Here is a 9,084-nt window from a genome sequence, read left to right on the forward strand (position 1 = left end):
AACTAGTAATGGATTGAATGGCAGCATGTAGGAAAGGAGAAATAAATTGGAAGACTCAGACGTAAGAAATAAGACACGACGGAAAGAGAGAAAGGCGAGACTGAAGGACAAAATACCCCTTAATCTCACTCCTCCGAAGTATATCAAGAATGCCACGTCAGAGAGGGGAGGCGGACACGGAAGAGGAGAGAGAAAACGGAGGCTGCGTGAGATTAAGGAGATGATGTCGAGATGAGAGTGGAAGGGTACGGGAGCGAGGAGGAGGAGGAGGGGAGAGAAAGGAATGAAAAGAATAACCAAAAACAAGGAAGGGAAATCCCTGTGGTGCAAAACGGGTGAAGTAGAAGGATTAAGGGCGAGATGGAGGGACAGGAGGAGGAGGACGAGGAGAAGATAGGAAGAAAGACTGACACGGGCAAGGGAAGAAATGGGAAAGAAAGGGTAAAGAAAGAAGATTAAGAGGTAAGAAAAGAGAGTGACCGGCAAAAAGAAAGGAGAAAGGAAGGGAAAGAAAAGAAAATGTGCAAGAGGAGAATGAGAAGAGACGCGTGATGACAAAAGAAATAATAAAGTTAAGTGAATACGTAGAAAATGAAAAGAAGGAAGAACCGAGAGATGGAAAGACATGGATAAAAAGACGAAGAGGGAGGAGGAGTAAAAGGAGAAGGAGGAGGAACAATGGAAGACACTGGACGACAATGGAGTGCAAAAAAGAAAAGAAAAGAATGGAGAATAGAATAATAGCAAGGAACACTGGGTAAGCGAAAGCAGAAGAGAGAAAGCAGGAGGAAAAGAAGAGAAGGAGGTGGAGTGATGAAGCAGAGAAAAAGCAGGAGGGATGGATGAAAACAAGGAGGGGGGAGACTGAAAACAAGAACGAGAGAAAATAGAGAATTAAGAAGAGAATAAGGAAGAGGAAAAAGGGAAAACAACATTGGAGAGAGAGAGAGACTGAGGGCGAGCTGCTTGAGAGAGAGAGAGCCATCCAGAGAGAGACTGAGACTGGTGGATGAGGCAGAGAGAGAGAGAGAGAGAGAGTGAGATATATATATATATATATATATATATATATATATATATATATATATATATATATATATATATATTTATATATATATATATTTATTTATTTATTTTATTTTATTTTTTTATTTTTTTTATATAGATTTTATTCTGTGAATTTGAATAGTACCACACGATAGGCACCTTAATGTATGCAATATTATGTAATGTTGTTTAAATAAAAAAAGAGAGAAGAGAGAGAGAGAGAGAGAGAGAGAATGCAGAAGTGACAGAATGAAACAATAATGAGAGAAGCAACAGAGAGCAGAGAATGAAGGTGAGGGGAGAGGAGAGGGATGGGGAGGGACGACACAGAAAGCAGAAGGGACACAAGAGAATGAAGGTGGGGAGGAGAGGCGAGGGGAAGAGAGGGGGAAGCAGCGGCAGCACCAGGAGAAGCGGCCCGGACGAGTCTTAGGCACGTCGAGCATTAGGAAGCCGAAAAAACTACGACAGGAATTATAATGAAAAAAAGTTCCCGGGTAAAGAAGAGAGTAAAAAGTTATAATAAGCCGAGGCGCCGCTCCCCACGCAGTCATGTCTCGGCGGCAGCATCAGTAGCACTCCACACAACCGCCCCCGCCCACCGCCTCGCTATCCACAAGGCCCTGCATGTTACTGGCTGGTATTACAAGACACTGTGCCATCTCACATCAGCTATATCTAAAGGTCAAAGGGGGGATCAATCAGGGTCTAATGAGTGTTTTTTTTATGCTCAAGGTACAGAGGAAGGATGAAACTACCACCAGGGTCATAAAACTACCCCTGGAAATGCCCACAACTCCTATGAAAGCCTTGTCAAATTTGTGTTCTTGGGCAGCGAAATGTCTCAAAATACGACCCTGTAGATAGTCTTGGGATTCTAATTTTCCTCTTGTCTGTTCTTTTTTCTTCTCATTGTGTTCGGTTTGACTTCAGTGGCGAGACGGAACGAGGCACAGCGGCAATGAGTGTTATCAGTTAGTGTTATCTGATCTGGCTCTTTTGTGTTCCTTGTTTTTGTTTTTCTTCATGTTTGTTATCAACTTCTCTCTTTGCGTGTTTTTGTGGAGCATGTATTTATCATTTTTTATCCGTTTCCCTTCTTTTTGCGTGTTTTTCGTAAGGCATATTATTTTTTTTGTCTTGTTTTTTCTTGTTCTTTTTCTTTTCTTTTGCTTGTTTTCGTCGGTCTAATATTTTGGTTTTAATTTAGGTTTTCTTTCGTTTTTTATATATTTTTTAATCTACTTTTCTTCTTTTGCGTGCTTTCGTTGGTCATGTATTCAGTTTTTAATTTAGGTTTTCTTTTTTTATATCTTTTTTATTTGCTTTTCTTCTTTTGCGTGCTTCGTAGGTCACATATTCAGGTTTTAATTAAGGTTTTCTTTTTTTTTCTTTTTTTTAATCTGCTTTTCTTCTTTTGTGGGCTTTCGTTGGTCATGTATTCAGGTTTTAATTGAAGTTTTCTCTTGATTTTTTTATTTATTATTTTCTTATTTGCTCTTCTCTGCTTTTCCGTTGAGCATATATTTAGATTCTTATTTAGGTTATCTTTTTTATATACCTTTTTGTTCCCTTCTCTATTTTTTTTTTCATAGATCAAATGTTTAAGTTCGACTCTCCACCACTTCCGTTTCTTATCGCTCCCCCTTTTACTTCACATTTTTTCTCCGTTTTCTACCATATTTTCTTTATCTTTTTCGTTTAATTTTATCTCTCTGTGTTCCAGCCCCTTTTCTCCTTTCTTTTACTATATTTTTTTTCTCCTTTAATTTTATCTCTCTATATTCTCTATTTCTTTTTATTTTTCATTTAGATTCCTATATTTTCATCCCTTTTTAGCCTTTCCTTTCATTTTCCTTATCTTCAAAAATTTAATCTTCATTTTTTTTATAATTTTGGTCATATTTTTTTTCTTTATTGTCTCCTCCTCTTCCTCCTCCTCCTGCTCCTCCTCCTTCCTCTCCCTCTCCTCCTCCTCCTCCTCCTCCTCCTCCTAATGATTGTCTCTCTTCCCTTCCCTTCCCTCTTCTAGACTTTACCGGGAAAATATTTAACGTTCGGCCGTCACTTGAGAGAGAGAGAAAGAGGGAGAAAAAGAAGATGTAGAAGAGGTTGAAGTGAAATGGGAAAGGCTACAGACAAGAGAAGAGAAGGGTATAGAAGATGATGGTACGAGAGACTTTGTTAGGGAGAAAGAAAGAGGAGGAGGGAGGGAAAAAGAGAGAGAGAGAGAGAGGACCAAAATGAAGATGACTGAGGCAGGGAGGAAAGGTAGAGAGATGAGGGGAGGGTGAAGGGAGGGAGGGAAGGAGGGAAGGAGGTGCCTGTCAGAATAAAATAAGACCAGTAGAGAGGTAGATGGGTGTAGGCAAGGTGAGGGAGAGAGGGAAGAGTGAGGAAAGAGAAAGGGAGAGAAGGGACGAAGGAAACCAGCGTAGGATGGAAAATGGATGTTGAGGAAGGAAAGGGAATAGGTGAATGAGAGGTAGATGGACGAAAAAGAGAAAAGAAGCAATTTAAAAAGACTAGACTGGGTGAGAAAAGTACGGAAAAAAAGAGGAGGAAGAAAGTGAGAGAAAGAGGATAAAGAGAGGAAGAGAGAAAGAGAGAGGAATGAGTTGGGGAGGTAAACGAGTCTTCTTAGTTGGGGAGGAAAGGGAAGCAAGAAAAAATAAATACCAGAAAGAGAAGATGGGGAGTTGAGAGAAAAGGTTTATGAAGGAGAGTGCCGGAGAAGGGGAGAAAGATACTTCAGAGGGAAGAAAGCAGAAATAGGGGGGGACGTTGATGGAAGAGGGAGAGGGGAGGCAGAGGGGAGGTAGAGGGGAGGTAGTGGGGAGGGAGAAGGGAGGTAGAGGTAGACGAGGGACATTCTTGATAGGGATGTTGAGGGGAGGTAGAGGGGAGGTAGTGGGGAGTGAGAGGGGAGGTAGAGGTAGACGAGGGACATTCTTGATAGGGATGTTGAGGGGAGGTTGAGGGGAGGTAGTGGGGAGGGAGAAGGGAAGTAGAGGTAGACGAGGGACATTCTTGATAGGGATGTTGAGGGGAGGTAATGGGGAGGGAGAGGTAGACGAGGGACGTTCTTGATAGGGAGGGAGACAGGGGCGCGAGAGGCTCTTTGGGAGGGTGTCAATAATCGGGGCGGGCACGAGGCGGCAGCTATTGTTCGTCGAGCCGCTGGACGCCCCGTTGACGCCGCCTCATTACCGGCACAATAGCCACAATTACCGACAGTTTATAAGTTCGTCAGCAGCCCAGCCACTCAACCGCCCCCCCCCCACCCTGACGCCCATCCTCCCACCCACCGCACCCATCCACCCATCCGACCACTTCCCCCTGACGAGAAGAGAAGGGTATAGAATATGATGGTACGAGAGACTTTGATGGGGAGGAAGAAAGGGGAGGAGGGAGGGAAAAAGAGAGAGAGGATCACCTACCCACCCATCCAATCACCCTCCTCTGACACCCATTCTTCCACCCACCGCACCTTTTCACCCACCCAACCACTTCCCCTTGACGCCCTACCATCCATGCGCCTCACCTACCCAGCCACCCAGCCACCCTCTCCTGACACCCATTCTCCCACCTACCGCACCTATCCCCCCACCCAACTACTTCCCCCTGACTCCCTACCATCCATGCGCTTCACCTATACCCAGCCTCCCAACCACCCTACCCTGACGTCCATTCTCCCACTCCCACCTAACCTATCCGACCACCCTCTTCTGACGCCTATCCTAGCACCCAACCTACCCAACTATCCAATCACCATTTCCTGACCTCTACCCTCCAACCCACTATGCTTCCCCAACCAAGCACTATAAGAATCCTCTACCTATCCTCTTTTTTTTTCCTTTCTTATCCTTCCTATCCTTCCTATGTTCGTCAGCCAACCCTCCACCTAACCACCCTCCCCTGACGCCCTTACTCCAACCCTTACCCAACCCACGAAGCTTTGAACCCCTCACCTAACATCCTATCTATCCACCACGTCTCCTCTTCCTAAGTTAGTCAACATCCCAACCGTCGCACCCTCTTCCCCTGACGCCTATCCTTCCCACCACATCATCTATCCATCCACCCAAGTCAGGCATCCCCTACCTATCCATCTTTCTATTCAGCAGACCAACCGCCAAACCCCCCTCCCCTGACGCCTATCTTTCCCACCACATCATCTATCCATCCACCCAAGCCAGGCATCCCCTATCTACCCTCTTTTTTTTTTAATCTACCATGACTCCTGCCTGCTCTATTTTTTAACGTCACATTAGTCTTTCTAAACAACAATGTGGCTAATTTGTCTTTTTGGATCCGTTCTTTAAGGCGTGGAGAGCAGGTTTTGTTGATCATTTTTATATAACTTTTTAAGACTGAGTTTGTAACCCGTCGGCTTAACTGTGAAAATCCCACACTTTTAATTAACTCCGTCCCCAAAATGGAATGAAAAACCCAAACTAGCCACATAACGGAATAAATACTAATAAAAAATAAAAAAATAAAAATCTGCAGTCCCTATTTCTTCCCACTTCCACCCACAGTCAGACGCCCATTCTCAGCCACTATCCAAGTTACCTCTCAGCTATACTCTCATTTATCCAGACAGACAGACAGCAACCTACCTATCCGTTAGCTAAAAACTCATCTATCTTTCTGTTCATCCAGCCAGCCACTTAGCCCTACTCGAACAAGCTATCCGTCATTCAGCCACAAAGTCATTCATCACTCTATCAATCAGCCTGCCATTTCTTTAATCATCCGTTCACTCATTCAGCCAGCCAGTCAACCTATATTTCGTAAGCCATTTCTTCCAATTATATCTTCTTTTTGCCCTTTCGCTCTCATTTCTACCTCTCCCTTCTTCCTTTTCCTCAGACTTTCTATATTTCCTTCATTTCTTGTCATTTTTATTTCTTCGCCACTCCCTCTTTCCCTTAACCCCATTTCTCTATTTTTTCTTTTTGGTTTCTCTTCTTATTCCATATTTCTTTTCCTTCCCTGTGTCATTTTCGCATTGTCGTCCTCTTCCAGTTCTTCCTTCTTTTACTATCGCTTTTTTTCTTATTCCTCTTCTTCTCCTCCATTCCACAACCACAAAATTTCTCCTTTCCACCACAATGTTCTCTCCTAATCTGGGTATTTACTTTTTCTTTTTTCTTTCTTCCTATTTCAGTGCTTGCTCATCTCTCTCTCTCTCTCTCTCTCTCTCTCTCTCTCTCTCTCTCTCATTTCTCTATTCACAATTTTCCTTTCCCATCTCGCTTCTTTCCATCTCATCCTTTCACCGTCTCTTTTTTTTACTGTTTTTATCTTCTCCTGTCATTCCTTCCCTTGCCTCCATTCTTTGAGCACCATTTTACTTTCTCTCTCTCTCTCTCTCTCTCTCTCTCTCTCTCTCTCTCTCTCTCGTTCTTTCCCCTTCTGCTTTCTTTCTTTAATCATCATTTCCCTCTTCCTCCTCTGCTCTCTCCCCCAAGGCTCTTTTGTCCCTTTCTTTTTCTTCTCCCTCCCTTCCTCCCCGTGTTATTTTATTGTCATTTATCTTCCCCTCTCTCTCTCTTTCTCTCTTCTTCTTTCTCTCCTTTCTTCGCGTCATCCCTTTTTCCTTATACCATTCAGCAATCACTTCCATCCTCCTTTCTTTTCTCCTGTCCTTCCCTCCTCCTCCTCCTCCTCCTCCCTCCCATTCGCTCGGGCTCCTTTCTCCACTTTCTTTGACATTTCGGATTCGCGTCTCGTCGCTCATTTAATTTTCTTTAGTCGCTTCGCCTTCCTGGCCGGAGTTAGCTCTTCATGTAACGAGGAAGAATTGTTACGCGAATTGTTGCCGAGATAGCCTTGTTAGCGTGCAGGGAGCGGGGAGCCGGCTAAAAAATGATCATGTCATAATGTAGGAGCGAGGAGCGAGGCGAGGCGGGCTGAGGAGCGGGTAGGAGGGAGGGGAAGAAAGGAGGAGGGCAGGCCGGAGTAGGACAGCGACAACGTGGGCGGGAAGAGATGAGGGAAGCAGGTAGAGTGCACCCGGGTTATGTGTGTGTGTGTGTGTGTGTGTGTGTGTGTGTGTGTGTGTGTGTGTGTGTATGTATGTACGTATATAGGCAGACAATGAAAGTATGTAGGAATGAAGGTTAAAAAGCAGAGATGCAGAAATGAGAGGAGCAGGTAGAGTACAACCGGTATGTATTATGTATGTATGTATGTATGAATGTATGTATGTATGAATGTATGTATGAATGTATGTAGTAGAAATACGTATGGAGGCAGGTGATACATGGTTGGTAGGAAGGAAGGAAAAGAGGACAGATCACAAAGAATCCCAACAGTGGACGAGACAGACCACAACGAGATGAACGAAGCCTTCCAATAGCCACAAAATTATCTTCATCTTGGGTCTTGTCACCACTACCACCACCACCACCACCTCCACATAAAATACCCCTCTCTTTATATAATATTTCTATAATATAATGTTTTTTTATTTTTTATTTCTACCCTTTTGCTCTCATTTTCAGATGATAGCACGTGTAGTTTCCTTAACACTCTTGTTGGCAAATTACTGTGTTGCAGGATGTTGTGTCGACTCAGTTTACCTGGTTCACGGTGACGCACGAGGTGTGTCACTATCGCGGCAGGTCGATGCGCCTATGTTTGTTGTATCAAACTGCAAATATAGAAGTGTGTCAAAGTGACGCACGGCGGGGCCCATCTTTGGCACTGTAAAAAGTGGCCTTACCGCTTATGGAGGTAGAAAAGGAGCAGAAGTTTCGGGTGAAGCGGGTGAAGAATCTATAACCGTTTCACTTACTTTCCGATACTCTTGGTTGTAATTCTATATCATAAGTAACCAAAAGACTCACGGTATTATTTCAATCCTTACAAGAAAAATTACCTGTAAGGGAAGCTCTTCCATAACAGCTGATGTGTGTGTGTGTGTGTGTGTGTGTGTGTGTGTGTGTGTGTGTGTGTGTGTGTGTGTGTGTGTGTGTGTGTGTGTGTGTGTGTGTGTGTGTGTATGAAGGAGGCTGGGGGCGGTGGAGTCTGTGGGAGGGACAACGCCAGTGCCGGAGACTCGCGTGGGATTTTTGCTTAATGAGACACACCTGCTGAGCTGCCCAGGCACGACCTTGATATTCTATCTATATTACGCACTATATATATCCACCATTCCTCTTAAATCCATTGCCCCAGATACATCCATTATCCTCTTTATTAAATGGCACAATGATGACATTCAGAGCCCAACACGTCTTTGTACTAGTAAGTGCTCAGCATCCTGACGCGCCGCGAGCTTTTTTTAGGTTTATGTGGATTTTTTTTCTCTTTGAAATGCGTAAAGTTCGTTAATATGCGACTTACATTGCATATATTAATAAAGAGAAGGCTATAAATCGTTCGAGTATTTTTTACCATTGTTTGATAAAAGTTTGTCTTTCATGTGCTTGAATGCCATATTATCGATGCAAGTCATCATGTTTGCGGGCTATATAAGTGGTTTGAGGGATCATTGTATACACAAACATTCCAATATATCACTGGAAATAAAAAAAAGTTGATATTCACGCAATGGCTAACCAACAATGCACAGATGCCACATCTAGGTTCGCGAGTGGACACATGAAATGAAACCGACTAGAGTATATTAGAGTATGAACACTAAAAAAAAACCGAACATGTTGCAACAAAAGTGGATCTAGCCATCAAAAATGCGTAGTTAAAACTTGCGGGGCTGAGATTGCAGACCACGAGTTGACAGCATAACTGCGGCTCGCTTTCAAGTAGACGACATCTGACAATAGCAACGAGGCGGTACCCGTGACAAGGCTAATAAGGGCTAAGTCTGAGTCGTCTATCACGCCAGTAAAGTCGGACTGCCGTTAAAAAAAAACATCACGTGACCCTGGAGTGACTCGAACACCCAGCCTTCTGATCTGGAGTCAGACGCGCTACCATTGCGCCACAGGGCCGCTTGGTAGTGATGGAGCATACCAGCGTTATCAGTGGCGTGATAACTCTTCTTTGCGAGGCAGATAAATACAG

At 43.8% G+C, this 9,084-nt stretch overlaps 1 non-coding gene across 1 annotated transcript; it reads right to left on the reverse strand.

Annotated features, from left to right (window-relative positions):
- Window positions 1-8,939: 8,939 nt before the first annotated feature.
- On the reverse strand, window positions 8,940-9,011 carry Trnaw-cca (transfer RNA tryptophan (anticodon CCA)). The gene has a single exon. It is a non-coding gene; the product is annotated as a tRNA-Trp (tRNA).
- Window positions 9,012-9,084: the final 73 nt, after the last annotated feature.

The sequence above is a fragment of the Eriocheir sinensis genome, chromosome 15 (assembly GCF_024679095.1).
Source record: "Eriocheir sinensis breed Jianghai 21 chromosome 15, ASM2467909v1, whole genome shotgun sequence".
In the NCBI taxonomy this organism is placed as follows: Eukaryota; Metazoa; Arthropoda; class Malacostraca; order Decapoda; family Varunidae; genus Eriocheir; species Eriocheir sinensis.